The following is a 15,976-nucleotide window of genomic DNA, read 5'->3' on the forward strand; positions in this document are numbered from 1 at the left end:
TTAATGTAAGACACGTAGCGCCTATACTAACTAGGTCAGAGTAACTAATTCACATCACGGTTCTATGTCAACTAGTATTTGGCTCGTACAGGGAAATCATGTGTGAAAAATCACCTGAATCTTGTGCTATGCAATTTAAGAGATATTTTGATGATGTGCACGAATAGGTTCTGAAATTGCTTCTACATAGAAATTATAATAGAACTATGGTGGAAATTGAAGCTCAACTAAATATTGTAGCTAGTATGTATCATGTTTAGCTCTTTTCAGGCTTACGTCAACTGATTCTCTTTATAAGGTCAGAAAACCACTTACTACAAGTGCAGTTGCATCTACCATTTGGTACATAGCACTTTGGTCGCTGGTCTTTGGGGCACTTTGGAATTTTTTCTTTAGGGCATGTACTTCCAGAGGCTGGAAATGAAAATATGTATGCCACTTAGGAAAACAATTGCGAAGCTTTAGCAACATTGTAAGGTATAGTCCGAAAATTAAGACGTTACATGTATAAAATATTTCATGATACAGTACTGTCGCAGAATGAGTGATACTGCGTGATGCACAGTTTTTTATGTGCATAATACTTACTGTTCTTCCAAGCCAATTGTGCAAATATGAACCTCCGTGCTTTATAGAATGGGTAGAGAATGTTACAAAAGAATGCCTGCTTGCGCTGGTTGGTAATGCATTTTCGAATGAAATATACTTCATTAGTGCAAAAGAAACCTTTCAGAAGGAAGAAAAAGCAGAGAGGGAGGACCGAGCACACACTTAAAGCCAATTTTATTGCACCGATGGCGGGAATATATATACAGTCAAGAGGGCAAGGAGATCACAAACATAAGAAAGCACAAATGATGGCGCATGCGCCAGATGACCTTATTTCAGTGTTGAAAAGACAACCTAACTGAAAAGATACTTGTATTCGTTATCCAGCAGATTAACGAACATCGCAATTACACACTGAATTCCTGCTTTGCGTATCAAAAAAGCCTCATATCTTTCACGTGCCTCTTGTCCTTATATCTTGCTATTACTTGGGATTCATCAAACTTCGGCGTGCCCCCCCAATTCGCCCAGTGACTACTGCCTGGATGCTGTCTGAACAATCGCCTTAGGGAGCTCGCAGATCTGATGCGTGGATCAATGGACAGCCACTTCTCACACTTACTGTGATATTACTATTAAAATGCTTCCATAATGTACTTACGTATACACCACTACAGCAGTAGCCCCACGTTAGGCTGCGGTATTTTAAAATAAACAAATATATCCCCCGAAAACGTTCCACGCAGTGCTCTGTTCCAATGTTATGACTAATATCTGTGTCATCATGAAGTGTCGGGTGTGATTTATTACTTTGAAGAACATTTTGGCAGCAGACAACGTTCAAAAATCTTCTAGACAGAGTTCAATTGCAATATTATACGACCGATATTGTTGACAACATGAAGTGTTTGGTGGAATTTGTGTTTTTAGAGAATATATAAACAACAGACACCGTTCAGAAGTCTTCCATACAAGATTCAGTTGTAGTCTTTTGAGAAATACTTGTCAAAAACATAAAGTGCCAGGCAGAGTTATTAGCATTAAACCATATTTCGACTGCCGACAATGTTCAAAAGCATTGTACGCTGTACTTGGTTCCTATCTTAAGACCAATTTTTGTTTCATTATTCGGAGCCAGGTGTCGTTTCTGGCAAAGAAAATTTCTTTTACAGACATTATCAAAAGCCTTCTATACAGGGTTCTGTTACAATCTTGAGATTGATATCTGTGACGTCATAAAGTGTCGGGTGCAGTTTGCTGCTTCAGAGAATACTTTGTTTACATACAACGTCTAGAAGTCTTCTATACAGAATTCAGCTACAGTATTATAGCCAATGTCTGTCACATCATAGAGGGATAGGCACAGTTAGTTGTGTCAAAGCGTATTGAACTACCAAAAAATGCTCAGAAGAATTCTACACAGGGTTTCAATGTTGTCTTATGACCAATATCTGTTGCATTTTTAAGACCCAGGTATGGTTTGTTGCATTAGTGGATTATCTATCGCAGACATCATCCGAAAACCCTCCAAATAGGGCTCCGTGGTAGTCTTAGTATGACACATCATGACACATCATGTAGGTTTTGGAGTGATTATCAGGTTAATGAGGGCTGTAAATAATGAAGTGTAAATATACTAAATTTACCAGGATATTCGCAATGATATTAATTAATTTGTTGGTGTAGGTATAGCAACCGTGTGATTTATATGCCCTGGTTTTCTATAAACCTGATTTATATATCTAAGTACCTGGGCATCCGCCCCCCTGAGACACTGAAAGAGGAGGGCGATGTCAGCTCCATAGATTATTATAATAGGGTGGGGGCGCTAAGGCAGCCCATACGTAGACATAACAGGGAAGGGGGGGCACTGCGGTGAACATCCCCGCCCCCACTAAGGAGGCCCCTGCGCACGCTTACGACAGACATACAGTAGCCTAGACGTCAATTTTCGCCCTCGACAGCGGCACACGCACTGATATTGATTTTTTTGGTGCATACTTCGCTCAATGGATTGTCAAGAACTTCTAAAATAGTCACAACTGTGGCGGGTGAAACACAATTCTCGTTGCAACGCACTATTATATCTTTGGCAATGTATTGACCCACTGAAGTTGAGAACGCTCTGCTCTGTGCTAAAATTGGACAGTTTTAGGCAGAAAGACTAAGCAACAGTGTGCATCAAGCTTGGACGCGTGGGCGCCAACGCGGTCGACGCGTGCCAGTGGTGGCGTGCTCTTTTCCTCCACAGGTGCGACTAGACGCTTTTGACGCGGAGGCGCATGCATACGTGTGCCAATGATTGGCACTTAAGCGGAGCAAAGTACACGTGAGAGATAGAGCACGCGCCGCCGCGCACTGTGGCGACGCGCGCTCGTTGTGCCATCTTGCTGATAATGCTGAAAACACGATGATTCTCCCCTAGATACCCGTGAGCAGCGGTAAGTGATAGATGTAAAGAGCTTGCCGTTTGAACGGTGAAGGACGTGCGTGGCTCAGTAGTTAGCGGCTGGCACTCCCGATTGAGAAGACCGAAACTGGCAAACTGACTGGATTGAGCATGATAGAGTCTTTTTCTGCTTTTTTTCTTTTCTCGCATATATATATATATATATATATATATATATATATATATATATATATATATATATATATATATATATATATATATGCGCGACACGTGAGCCAGGACTGCGTGGTTGCTGCTGCGACACCGCCCGTTTAACCGGCCGCTTCTGCCCTGACGCTGCTACCGCTTTTTGCCTTGGATTCACATTATATTGCGGCGACTACGTACGCCTGGAATCCCGATTTGCGCTGCGCGAGCATGGCGCTGAGTCCAACACCGCTCGCATCAATGTGTATACCTAAATCGGAGCAGTCGGGTCGAAGTGATGCAAGATTGGTGGTGAGGTTAACAGTTGGCGCAACTTTTTGAAGGCGTCATCACATGCGGGTGACCAAGCGTAACTTTTCAAGTCATTCCGTAGAAGTTCGTCATCACATGCGTGTGACCAAGCATAACTTTTCAAGTCATTCCGTAGAAGTTCAGTCAAGGCGGCGGTGATCATCGCAAAATTCGGTATAAAACGGCAGAAATACGAGTGGAGGCCATGGAAGCGGCGCAGATCTTTCAGAGATACAGGTTTAGGGAACTCTTCAACTGCCCGAAGCTTGGCGGTGTCAGAAAGAATACCGTCTTTAGAGACAATATGGCCGAAATTCGTGAGCAGACTTGTGCCGAAGCGGCATTTTCTCCAGTTGAGCTGAAGGTTGGCATCAGTTAGGCACTGAAGTACTTCATCTAGCCCACGGAGATGCGTAGGAAAATTTGGTGAAAGTATAACCACGTCATCTAAGTAGCACAGGCATGTTTTTCACTTCAGGCCATGCAAAAAATTGTCCATCATCTGCTTGAATATTGGAGCACTTTGGAAAGACCGACAGGCATGACGCGAAATTCGTAAAGGCCATCAGGTGTGCCAAAGGCCGTTTTAGGCTGATCTTCAGGCGCCATATGGACTTGCCAGTAGCTGCTCCGTAAGTCAATAGAAGAGAAGAACTCCGCACCTTGGAGGCAGTCAAGGGCATCGTCGATTCTCGGTAAGGGGTAAACATTCTTTAAAGTTATTTTGTTAAGACGATGGTAGTGAACACAGAAGTGAACGAACCCGTCCTTTTTCTTAACGAGAACGGCGGGAGATGAATAGGGGCTGGATGACGCCACGCTTGAGCATGTCAGCTACTTGGTCACCTATAACCTGGCGCTCTGTCGCGGACACGCGATAGGGTTTTCGACGCAGTGGTGCATTAGTGCCCGTGTCGATGCGGTGACACACAGCTGACGTGCGGCCGAGGGCACTACGCTGGCAGTCAAAGGAAGAAGAAAACTTGCTCAGGAGACGTAGAAGCTGAGCACGTTGCGAAACAGTTAACGTGTCGGCGATGGAGCTGCTCAGTATGTCAAGTCTAGTTGCCTGCGGCGAAGAGGCACAGGACAATTCCGTGACTTCGTTTAGGTGAAAGAACCAGTCGGCCCGTCGATAATTGCAGAAGAGTCGAGACTATAAACACGCCCGACGCACTTGCCCCGAAGTAGTGTTACAAAACATGACAGCAGATTTGAGATGAGCAGCCAGCTGATGCCGTCATTTGTATGAGGTAGCGGTGAACACTTGCGACGAATGAAAACGGCAGATGGCGTGAAAAGGGCACTCGACTCGGTGAGCGCGTTGCAAGACACCATGGCAAAGGCAAAAGAGTACGGCGGTGTGGTAACGTCTTCAGCAACAAATAAATTGTCCCCAGTTTCCAAAGCGTCATATACAGGAGCATGGCTAACCACTTCAAATGCTACCTCTGCGCGAGAGCAGTCGATGACGACCTTATTAGCGGAGAGAAATTTCCAGCCCAAAGTGAGGTCATAGTAGCAGGAATCCAACATTAGCAATTCGACGACATAGATGAGGCCGTCAATCACAATGCGAGCAGAACCGGCAGCAGCCGGCGTAGCGTGCTCTGCGCTCGCTGTACGAAGCGATATATTTGCTAGTGGCGTCATGACTTTTTTGAGCAAGTTGAAGAGTCTGGCCCTGATCACTGAAACTGCGGCACCAGTGTCGACAAGAGCGAGTGCAGCGACGCCATCCACATATAGGTCCAGAACATTCGTTGGGGAAGATGGAGGCCTTGGTATTTTCGCAGGTGACGCAGTTTCGGCCTCTGGAGCTGTGGCATTTAGTTTTCCCGCTCCAGCAATGAAGGACGACGACGCATCGGCGATGGCGAGAGGCGTCGAGGCAATGGCGAACAACGGCTAACAAGAGGATGGTGGTCGGCGTATGATGACATCTGGTCGGGGTGCTGAGAGCCAGTGAACGAAGGACGCGATGGCACATTAGGGGCAGGATCGAAGCTCTGGTATGTAGTTCTGGTGATAGGCAGGATCACGCCGATGGCAGTACCACGCTATGTAGCCAGGGAGGCCACTGGGAAAACATATTGGCCCGATGCTGTGAGTACGCCATTGTCCACTACTCTGAAGGGACCTTGGCTTAGCGAACTGAGGAGTGGGCACGGCTGATGGTGTTCAACTAAATGTCTGAACAGGTGGCTTTGCGGCAACCTCAGCATAGCTTAGAGGTTCATTAACCTCGGCACAAGCCATAGGGGTCAGCAACGGCGAAGTGTCGTGGGCATATGGCAGAGCCGCGCAAACTTGCTCCTGGATGACCAGAAGAATGTTTGCTAGCCGATGTGATGGTGGTTGGCCGGCGGTTGATAGCAGCGACACTGACGAGCGGCCTCAGCGCGAACAAACTCCTTGATCTGCAATAGCAGCGACTGAAAGTCAGAGGTGGTTGTCACGCTTGAAAGGGTGTCATCCGACACGTTAGGGCGTCGCGTGAGAAGACGCTGCTGTCGTAGCTCATCGAAACTCTGACACAGCTCGATTAGCTCCGAGACCGTGGCAGGGATTTTTGAGAGGAGCATTTTAAAGGTGTCGTTGGAAATGCCTTTTATAATGTATCGTGCCTTGACAGTTTCTGTCATCGTCAGGACAACACGCCGGCAAAAATCCAGGGTGTTCTCGATGTAGCTGGTGAAAGTCTAAGAAGTTTCTCGGGACTGGCTTCGTAGGCCTTGTTGCGCGAAGTTTGCGCACCCCAGAGCGTTTCAAAACAGCTGTGATGCAGGTCTTGAAGGTCGTCCAGGTAGGAATGTCCGCCTTGTGGTTTCGGTACCACAGCTTGGCGACATCCGTTAAATAAAACGTCAAGGTACCGAGCTTCAAGGCATCATCTCATTTGTTGGTAGCACTGGCTCGTTCATAGGATTCCAGCAAATCCTCAACGTCTTTCTCGTCTGTGCCGCTGAAGGTGTCGGGTTCTCGCAGGAGTTGGGCACCAGGACAGCCCCTGGGTGGCGAAACCTGGGGGGGGGGGTGTGAAGACAGCGCCGTCATGCATGACAAACGGCAGCTTTCGGCTACGAAATTCTAGGGTCAGGGAAAACCGCAGCAGCCTCCACCAAAATATAATGTAAATGCAAGGTGAAAAGCGGTAGCAGCGTCGGGACAGAAGCAGCAAGAGCTGGCCGGTTACACGGGCGGCGTTGCAGCAGCAACCAGGCAGTCCGAGCTCGATTTGCACCGTGTCGATTTTGCTACAGTAGTAGGCATTCCTCTTCACTACAACACACACACACACACGCACACGCACACGCACACAGAGAGAGAGAGAGAGAGATAGAAAGAGAAAGATAGAGAGAGAGAGAGATAAATAGAGAGATGCAGAGAAAGGCAGGGAGTTTAACTTCATATAATGGGTCCACAAATATGGTGAGTGACGCCGACGTCGATGCTGACGCCAGCGCGATCATCCAGCCAACAGTGTCAATATAGTTGCTATCGCAATAAAATAAGTTGTTCTGTAGCAGTGTCAAAGTCATGTCTTGATTCAAGCGAACGTTCAAACGCTCGCGCCGAGGCACCAGATCACACGTTCTCACTCCTGCATATCGGCAAAGCCAGCATCATTCAGTCCCAGTGTAGAATACAAATTACACATAAAAATGCACAGAAGTAACACAAAAGATTTCGGCTTGCTCTAGAGCAACCTTTCTCAAAATGATCCTCACACATTTTGAATAAATCTATTAGAAAGTACAAAAAACTTAGGAAAGGGGTATATAAAAGAGCTAAACCTAATGCACTGCATTCAGTAAAACGTTCTTCATAGAATGATAGCCATCTTTGAACTTGCGCTAACAAAATCTATATCATTTCTCAGAACGAAAATAGTAATATTCACTTAAGAGTAGACTCACAACCAGTCAAGGTTCCTGAAACATTGTCGGTGTGTGTATGAGTGACTCTCGAGTGGTGCGATAGAGGACAGTATGATCGTGCGTGAGTCCTCGTGAGTGTTAGCGGGCGGTAAAATGCGGATGAGCGAATGCGCATGTCTATTTTGAAATTATTATGAATGTGAGTGAGTTCCAAAAAGTGGAGGTACACGTGCGCTGGAACACGAGTAAGTTTTAGCACGCGTGAGTAGACGTTAGTATAGAAGTGAATAGCGAAAAGGGTAAGATGATGTGACTGCGAACGTAAGTGCTGGTAGGAGTCAGTAGATGTGAGCTGAATCTGAGTGAATATAGACGAGAAGGAGGAGGAGGAAGAATGAAAGAAATGAAAAGCAAGGAGGTCAATAAGACGCACGTCTGGTTTCCTACCCTGCACTGATGGAAGGGGTGAATGGATTAAAAGGCAAGAAAGAGAGGAAGTGAAAGGCAACGTGTGGGTACATTTAACTTTGTCTATTGCACGCTTATAAGGGGTCCAGTAGTCCGGTGGTCTTTAGAAAACCTAGCAATGCTCGCGTCACCTTGCTAGCCTGCGACGCGTAGAGCCATGAACAACGAATCTTCTCTTGGGAATTAGGTCTACTGTCTAGTTTATGTGAAGTTTCGTGTAGCAAGTTGCGTTTGCTCGCAAAACGATCACATGAACACACAAGATCTTCTATTGTATCGTCAATATTGCACGATTCACATCTGCAGCTTTCCGCCTCTCCTATGCGAAAAGAGCACGCCTCTGTAAAAGCTACACCTAACCACAGCCGGCAGAGAAACTTTGAATCCTGGCGGGATTGTCCAAGTGAACTTGAAGCTTTCTATACAGATTCCATTTATGTAGGCGGCGGTTCGCGACACTGGGCTACCTCAGCGAAGTTTCCGACATTGTGTCAGTGAACGAGCGAAGGCCCCTTGCAGCGTCGGTTCTCGGCAAGAGTAAGGGGATTCGGGCGTCCGCGTGGGCGGATCGGGCAGTGTCATCAGCAAGGTCGTTACCCACAATGCCACATTGACCCGATAACCACTGGAACACCACGTCATGCCCTTTATATAAAACTTTTTGAAGCACTTCTCTGATTTCATATTTCTAGTTGTTGATGCAAGCTTTGTCGTATAGCTGTTTGCAAGCTCTGAAAGAATGCCTTACAGTCATGGAACAAAGACCAATCTTGAGGCCAGGCTTCCGCGATTAAAAGTATAGCAGCACGTAAGGCGGCAACCTCCGCTGCTGTGGATGTAGTCCAATGGGACAGTTTTAACTTTATAAAACTTTGTACATCGGGATGACAACAGCACATTTGGAGCTGTCAGCCGAGGCTGATCCTTGAGTGGAAATGTGAGTCCTTTGGCCGTACTTTTTGTTGAGTAGTGACAATGTCGCCTGTTGCAAGGCCACTGTTGAACGATGGTTCTTGTTCGCTATTCCCGGAATAGTGAGGCACGCCTATGGGGGCTGTAGGCACCAAGGAGGTGACGGTGGTCTTCATGCTGGAGTGAAGCCCGATGCAAAGCATTCTTTTTGAGCAGAAATAATCATTGAAAACATGGCTTGTCGTCTCTGAAGTGGTAACACAGCAACATGGTGACCGAGTAATCGGCGGAGGTGTCTTATGTGGGCTCTTAAATTGCCAGTGTTGATGTATGTTTGAATCAGATGCTCTCTTGCGATCATATTTTGTCTCATAGGTTGAGGTGCATCTTGGCAATCTTAAGCACACGCGCACTGTTTGTCCTTGCAGACTTCTTGGGTGCGGATATTCGTCTTGCATGTACTTGCAAATGACGGTTCGTCCTTGCAGACTTCTTGGGTGCGGATATTCGTCATGCATGTACTTGCAAATGACGGCAAGCTGTAGCGCGAAAATCTCAAAATCAATGCTCTGTATAGCGGCAGAGTGAGTGAAACTGAGAATGAAGATAAGTTTCAATGGGCACGACTTCACGTGGGCCTAACGTATCCGATTATAAATGGCCGCAAGTAGATGTCCTTCGTTTAGTGTTCTTTAATTTGCTCAGTATGAACGCGAGTCGGTATTCACGGGCGTCAGTAAAAGCAAGTATGAATTCATTGACGAGGGTGAGCAGAAATGGGAATGAACTTGAGTGAATAATCACGAGCGTAAGTATAGATTGAGTTTAGTTCAGTACCAATTATTATGATTTAGGTGAGTAAGGAAGTGAGTGAGTACCCTGTGACATTAATTCCAAAGAGAATAAACTTCAGTGAGCACAAATGAGTGTGCATATAAAAGTGAGTGATTTGTCATTTAAACAATTGTTTTTGTAGCGTGCCATCACTATATACACATATGACATGAATTCTTTGAAATAAACAATTTTAGAACACCACAAACCAACATAAAAGAAGCTGGGAACCCTTTGTGCAACTGACAGGCTATGCTTGAACGAAATTTCTTCCTAAATACCACATATTGCTCCTGGAGTAAGCTGGACTTTGCGCGGCTTCTCTAACGCGCTAGCGTACCCATCGGCCACCATGGCCACGCCAGAAGAGGCTATTTAGTGCGAGTTTTACAAGCGCCTTCTGTCCCTAAATACTCAGATAAACTCATGCGATTGCGAATGCCCGATCACGTGCAGAATCCGTCTGCGTTACGATCACATTTATCACATGGTATCAAAACACCCTACGTATCAGCAACATGGTTACGTACACTCAATATGTTTGCTAAACTGAAGAGTGCCACCACAGGCGCAGGCAAAACCCCTAAACAGCTAGCAGAAACTAGTCCAGAAGCGTGCGTGGTGGTGGCATCGGGCACGTGTGCCCTAAGTATTCTATGATGAAGAGCCCTCCATCTTCTCGGTGAGGCGTGTTGAATTGATCTGAATGCTGTGTACGTGTTTGTGAAAGAGAGAGAGAGAGAGTCAACTTCATTGAGCTCGAACATTCGTTGATGCGTGCTCGCACCATACGGAGTGCTTCCCTATTCTCAGGACTTGTACGTTTCCAGTAATTCCTGGCCCCTGGCCGTCAATGCAAGCTGAGTAGGCTGGGCGGGGCCGGACAGAAAAGTCTCCGATTGCTCGAAGGATTGGGGATAAGATGTGTGGGGGGCAGGAGAAGTTGGGGATTACTAAAGTTTTTACACTCGGCTATTATATACGCCAGAGTGCCTCGTTTCCTTTTCCAGAAAGGGCAGATCATCACGTGCTCAGCCAGATACATTCAATGTAACAGAACAGGATGCGTTGACGATCCCGCGTGTGCACGCCGCAGGATCGTTTGCTGTTACCTCGCTAGTTGCGGGTGCGGTTCAGGAAATTTACGCCTTGCTTCTTCGTACACCTGAGTATTCTCTTTAGAGCTCGTTGCGGGGTGTAGTAGCTCAGCTGGCTCAACGTCAGCCTGGATGGACAGTTCTTGGGCGTGGCGGTCGGCGAGGGCGTTCTCTTTCACCTTCGAGTGAGCCGAGACCATAATAAGATCGAGGTATGTCCCGGTGGCTTGTGCTTGGAGAGAATGGTGCAGGCCACGGGATAGATCACACCCCTTTAGAAGCTTCCGTATACTCACTTTGAATCTGTGACCACAGTTTCTACGCTTAGTTTTACGAGTGAGAGCGCCACAGCCACTACTTCCGCGGCGGCTAGTTCGGTCGTCCTCATGAGTGACCGATCTAGCGGGCTTCTTGTCTACTAGTTCTTTTAGTTGAACAGGTACGTATCGGGTACCTAAGTGTTGCCGTAACCTATACATGGTTGCAGGCATTTGGTTTCTTTCTTCCAAATATTTTTAAAGTCTGCGAAGAACCATACGTTGTATCACCTTACCTATGCGCCACGTGAGGGAGATGAGCAGCATGTTTTTGATCGCCAACGCTTTGCTGTGTTTTGGGATGAATCGAACCTCGGCCTCTTTCCATTTTTTTGGCAAGTTCTTGCAGGTTTCCATGATGTGCCCCAGGAGGCATTGGCCACCACTTCACTTATCTTTCCAGTAACGCACGTAATCGCGTCCCTCCCGAGAGCTCTCTTTTTGTTGCTTTCATCAAAGGCCAACCACAGTTCAGTCATGGTGATCGGTCTATCCAGCTCTTTGTTTTCGGGACTTTCATACCCCTCAGCAGTTGGGTATTCACCTTGCTCAGTTTTGAGGTGTTTTTTTCAGGCCTTCCAGTAGTTTGTGGCCATCTCACTTGTATGTGTTGAGGACCTTGGTGAGGTTATGGTGGGCTGAGGTCTTACTGCTCATCGGATCGATTAAGTGTCCAAGTAGGCACCATGTGTTCTGTGCCGACAGCCTGCCGTGCAAGCCATCCCAAGTGCTCAGCCAGGTCTGTCGGTATGATTGGCCGCGTACTGACTGATATCTTTCTCTCTTTCTTGAGAATGGCGATACGTTTTACCAGGTTCTTGTTGTGGCGCTGGAAGTTCCACCTTCGCGTTAGCGAGTGCCGGGCCGCCTACATATGTGCCAACCTGGCGTCCACGAAATGTCTTTGCGCCGTTTTCGTTATTTCTTGCGTAAACTTATCGAGTGCATTTTTCTGACATCTTGCTAATAGGTGTACGGGTGCTTTTTATTGCCTTTATTAACATTCTGTGAAGTGTCTTCTGATTGTAAAGTGTATTTTCGCAATTGTCCCAGTCCGTTACACGTGTCGTCTCCACCACAGCGCGGGGTTGGGGACCCTTAATGCTAATGCTGATCACGCTGTGATTAGAGCCCATATTCATGTTTTCGTCTCTCCAGGTCACGTTCAGTGCCCCCGATAGCTACGACAAGTCTAGTGTAGTATCTCTATTGGTAGTGTAGTATCTCTATTGGTACCGACAAATCTAGTGTAGTATCTCTATAGGGTCAGCTCAAGGTCTTCTAAGGCCTTGGCTAGAGATTTCCACCTCTTCGATCGGTACTTGCATCTCCACATTGTGTGGGGGAGACGTTGAAGTCACCTAGGATCAGCAGTGGCGTGCTCCCCACAAACTTTTTGCTTGGCTAACCACTCGATCAAAATCGTACACACTCTTGGACGGGTGGCAGGCACTATGCGCTCAAGACGTATGTATTTCCCTTGTTGCCAATTGTTCTTGCGGTAATCTCAACTAACGTGTGCTCGCATCTGCCCTGCGCCATGACGTGTTGAGCTGCCACCACATTGCTGTGAACAAGCACCTCCGTTCCTTGCTCTGTCCGCGTGTCCCGGGAGTATGGGCTTGCCGCGTGTTTCTTGCAATGCTATTATATCGGGCTTGTGTTGGAGCCCGCCAATGTGACGTAACAGTTCTGTCTCCTTGTTGCGGATCTCCATGCAGTTAAATTGATGAATGATTGTATTGTCCTCCCTTTCGGTCTTGTTTTTCCTCTTTGGTCGCTGTTCCCTCGATTTCGAATGTTTTTATGTGGCCGCACCTATGCGAACTTGCCTCCTTGAGTTTCTCCAACCGTTTTTTTTTCAGAGACACGAAGCGGTTTTTTACAGTAGTGTTTGCTACTCTGGTCGCTGGCCTTTCGTGATTGATCGACAGCGTCTGCACGTGGCCTTCGAGGACCTCGAAAATGGCATTTATCACGGTAGGTGCCTCGTTAATTTGGATGAGGGCTGTTAGGATCACTGGCTCATCTCCTTTTGAAATCTCCGTGGTTGACGGTACCTTCTTCAACAATTAATGCTTTTGTTGGTTGGTGCTTGTTGTGTGGGCCTTGTCACCCCCGCATCTCGCCCAAAGCGGGTCGAGGGGTGGGGGGGGGGGCGGTCACGCAGCAGTGCCTTGCGCTTTCCTTCGTCATTCTCTTCTGTGTTCTCGCCTTGGAGTCCCGCGTTTGCTGAGATGGCGTGCTCGCCAGGGCATCAATTTTGCTCATTATGGTACTTATTTGGTCGTTCTGGTGACCCCTGCAAGATAATGGAACATGTCATCTACTCCCATATTCTCAACTTCTTGGAATCACTGCACTTTTTCATCCTTCTCAACACGCTTAATCGATTGATATGTAGAGTTTAAGGTCCCAAAACCCGAATATGATTACAAGAGACGCCGTAGTGGAGGGCTCCAGAAATTTCCACTATCTGTGGTTCTTTAACGTGCACCCAAATTTGAGCACACGGGCCTAAAACATTTCCGCCTCCATCGGGAATGCAGCCACCCCAGCCGAGATCTGACCGCGACGTGAGGGTCAGCAGCCGAGTACCTTATCCACTAGACCACTGCTGCGGGTCCTTCACAACACGGGTTCCGAAAGGGTTATTCTTGTGAAACCCAGCTGGCCATTTTCATTCACGACTTACATTGTAACATTGACTGAACATTCAGACTGATGCTGTTTTTCTGGCTTTCGCTAAAGCATTTGACACTGTTCCGCACAAACGCCTAATACTTAAATTATCTCTGTTAAATCTAGATCCCAATGTACTTGCATAGATAACAACTTTCCTGACTAATCGTTGCCAATTTGTGTTGATTAATAATCACTATTCTAAACGACTACCTCTAACTTTAGGCGTCACTAGGGCCTGTCTTAGGGCCTCTACTCTTTTTAATTTACTTTAACGATATACCATTGCATGTATCATGTAAATATAGTATGTTTGCCAATGACTGCGTAATCTACCAATCAGTAACCAACACTCATGACCAAACACTCATTTAGCATGATCTTAAAAACATACAAACATGGTGTGATCGTTGGTTAATGAACATCAATCCTAAAAAAATGTAAACCTGTTTTTTTCTCTCGCCACCATAACCCTTTTGAGTTTACCGATTCCATCGCTAACGTTCCCATACAATCAGTTCAATCATTCAAATACCTCGGCATCACCTTAACTCATGACCTGAATTGGCGTCATCACACTACTAACATCATCTCGTCTGCTAATAAATCACTCTGGTTTCTCAGACGACACTTACGCCATACTCCGCCTCACTTCAAGACGCTTGCATACAAATCATTTATCAGGTCCGAGCTCGCATCTTCAATCTAGAGCCCTCAACAATCATACATCATCAGAGAACTCGAATTATTTAAAAATCGGGCTACCAGGTTACTTTATTCTGCATATTCGTACGATATCAGCATCTCATCTATAAAGGTATAATTGGGTCTAGAAACCCTTGTTTCGCGCTGACAGTGCGCTACGTGTTACGTGTGCTACGTGTGACAATGTGTTTTATTTCAGTTCACTGAATCATCCACCGTACATCACGCCCCCTTCACACATATCCAATCGCACTGGTCATCCGTTACAAGTCGCAATACCACGTACCCGGACCAGAGCATTCCAAGCCTCCTTTTTCGTATGAGCAGCAAAAGACTGGAACGGCCTTCCTCACGGCTACTGTGCCATCACTAACTCATCTATGTTTGCAGAAGCCACCAAAAACACCGTCGTATAGTTCTCTTTCTTTGTTATACACTACCCCTTATGTAATACCCCTACTAGGGGTCTTTAAGGAAATGAAAGCGAAGTGAAAGTGAAGTGGAGTAAAGTTCTGCTCTTTAATATAAGCATTCTGTCCATCAACAGTTTTCTTAAATTCTGGTACTTTAATACAAGTGTGTTACAAGCTAGCGCTTGAGTTATGGGGTTAGAAGGAGGTGAGGGGCCCCCTTCCATCAGCCGAGTGATTGAAGATCTGTTGGTCCTGCCCTCCTTTTTGTATACGGTTGTGTCTCGTCGTCTGCTAGACTCGGCCCAGGACTTCAATCCGGCGCAGGGTGTCAAATAAGCCCTCGGCTTGAAACAGGACTTTGTTCGAGACCTGGATCTGCCGCTCGAGCCTCGACTTGTTTTTTTTTTGGCGGTTGCTGCCGCCGCCACCCGCAGGTTACGACTATGATCGAGAGTGGTTCTTGTGGCCGTCTCCGTCACACTTGTGGACCAGTGTCACAGACGGGCCCCGCTGCAAAGAGTCGCTACGTTGGGGTTGCCCTGTAGAACCTCTTTTGCATTGATTTCTGGTCTCGTTGTCTTCTTCCGCTTGGTGACGTTGTCAGCAGTGCCGCCGATGGACAATGTAATGCGTTTTGAAACGAGCCTTGAAGGTCTTGTCGGCAGTGAGATATTTACTCCGCACAGGCCACACTTGGGTTCGCACTTGTGGTCTTCTTTTGGCTTGGCGATGCAGCATCCCCAGCACATCTTATTCTAAGGTTTTGGGCACACTTCAGCCTTGTGCACGACTCGGTCGCATGCGTATCAGGCGCCAATAAGCTTGCTATACACGGTGCACTTGACCAACAGGTTTCCATGCCAGACGTAGTTGGGCACCCTAGGTCCCTCAAACGCGATGACCAGCAACTGTGTCTTTCCGATTCGGTTCGCCGGCAACGCCATAGGATTGTACCTGTGCGCATGCAGATATTGTATCACGTGGGCCGTGTCCTCCAGCGGGATGCGCTATACTACTCTTTTCACGGTTTCGTAGGGAGCCGACTCGTATGTGTTGACTTCGTGGGACGTTCATCGAATGCCAGTGTGTTCCATCATGGCGTACCTGTCTGAATGCTCTCTCTTTGAGGTACTCGCGACTATGATGTTCTGTTGATGGTTTAAGCATATGACATCATCTTGCGCAGCATTGGTTTTACTAGCGCCACCAC

At 46.9% G+C, this 15,976-nt stretch overlaps 1 long non-coding RNA gene across 1 annotated transcript in view; it reads right to left on the reverse strand.

The window, feature by feature from the left end:
- LOC119165882 (uncharacterized) overlaps positions 1-15,976 on the reverse strand; it is a 41,147-nt gene that overhangs the window by 17,808 nt on the left and 7,363 nt on the right. The window contains exon 2 of the long non-coding RNA XR_005109060.2: positions 316-414. This is a non-coding gene — a long non-coding RNA (uncharacterized LOC119165882). The remainder of the gene's footprint in view (positions 1-315; positions 415-15,976) is intronic.

The sequence above is a fragment of the Rhipicephalus microplus genome, chromosome 8 (assembly GCF_043290135.1).
Source record: "Rhipicephalus microplus isolate Deutch F79 chromosome 8, USDA_Rmic, whole genome shotgun sequence".
Classification (NCBI taxonomy): domain Eukaryota; kingdom Metazoa; phylum Arthropoda; class Arachnida; order Ixodida; family Ixodidae; genus Rhipicephalus; species Rhipicephalus microplus.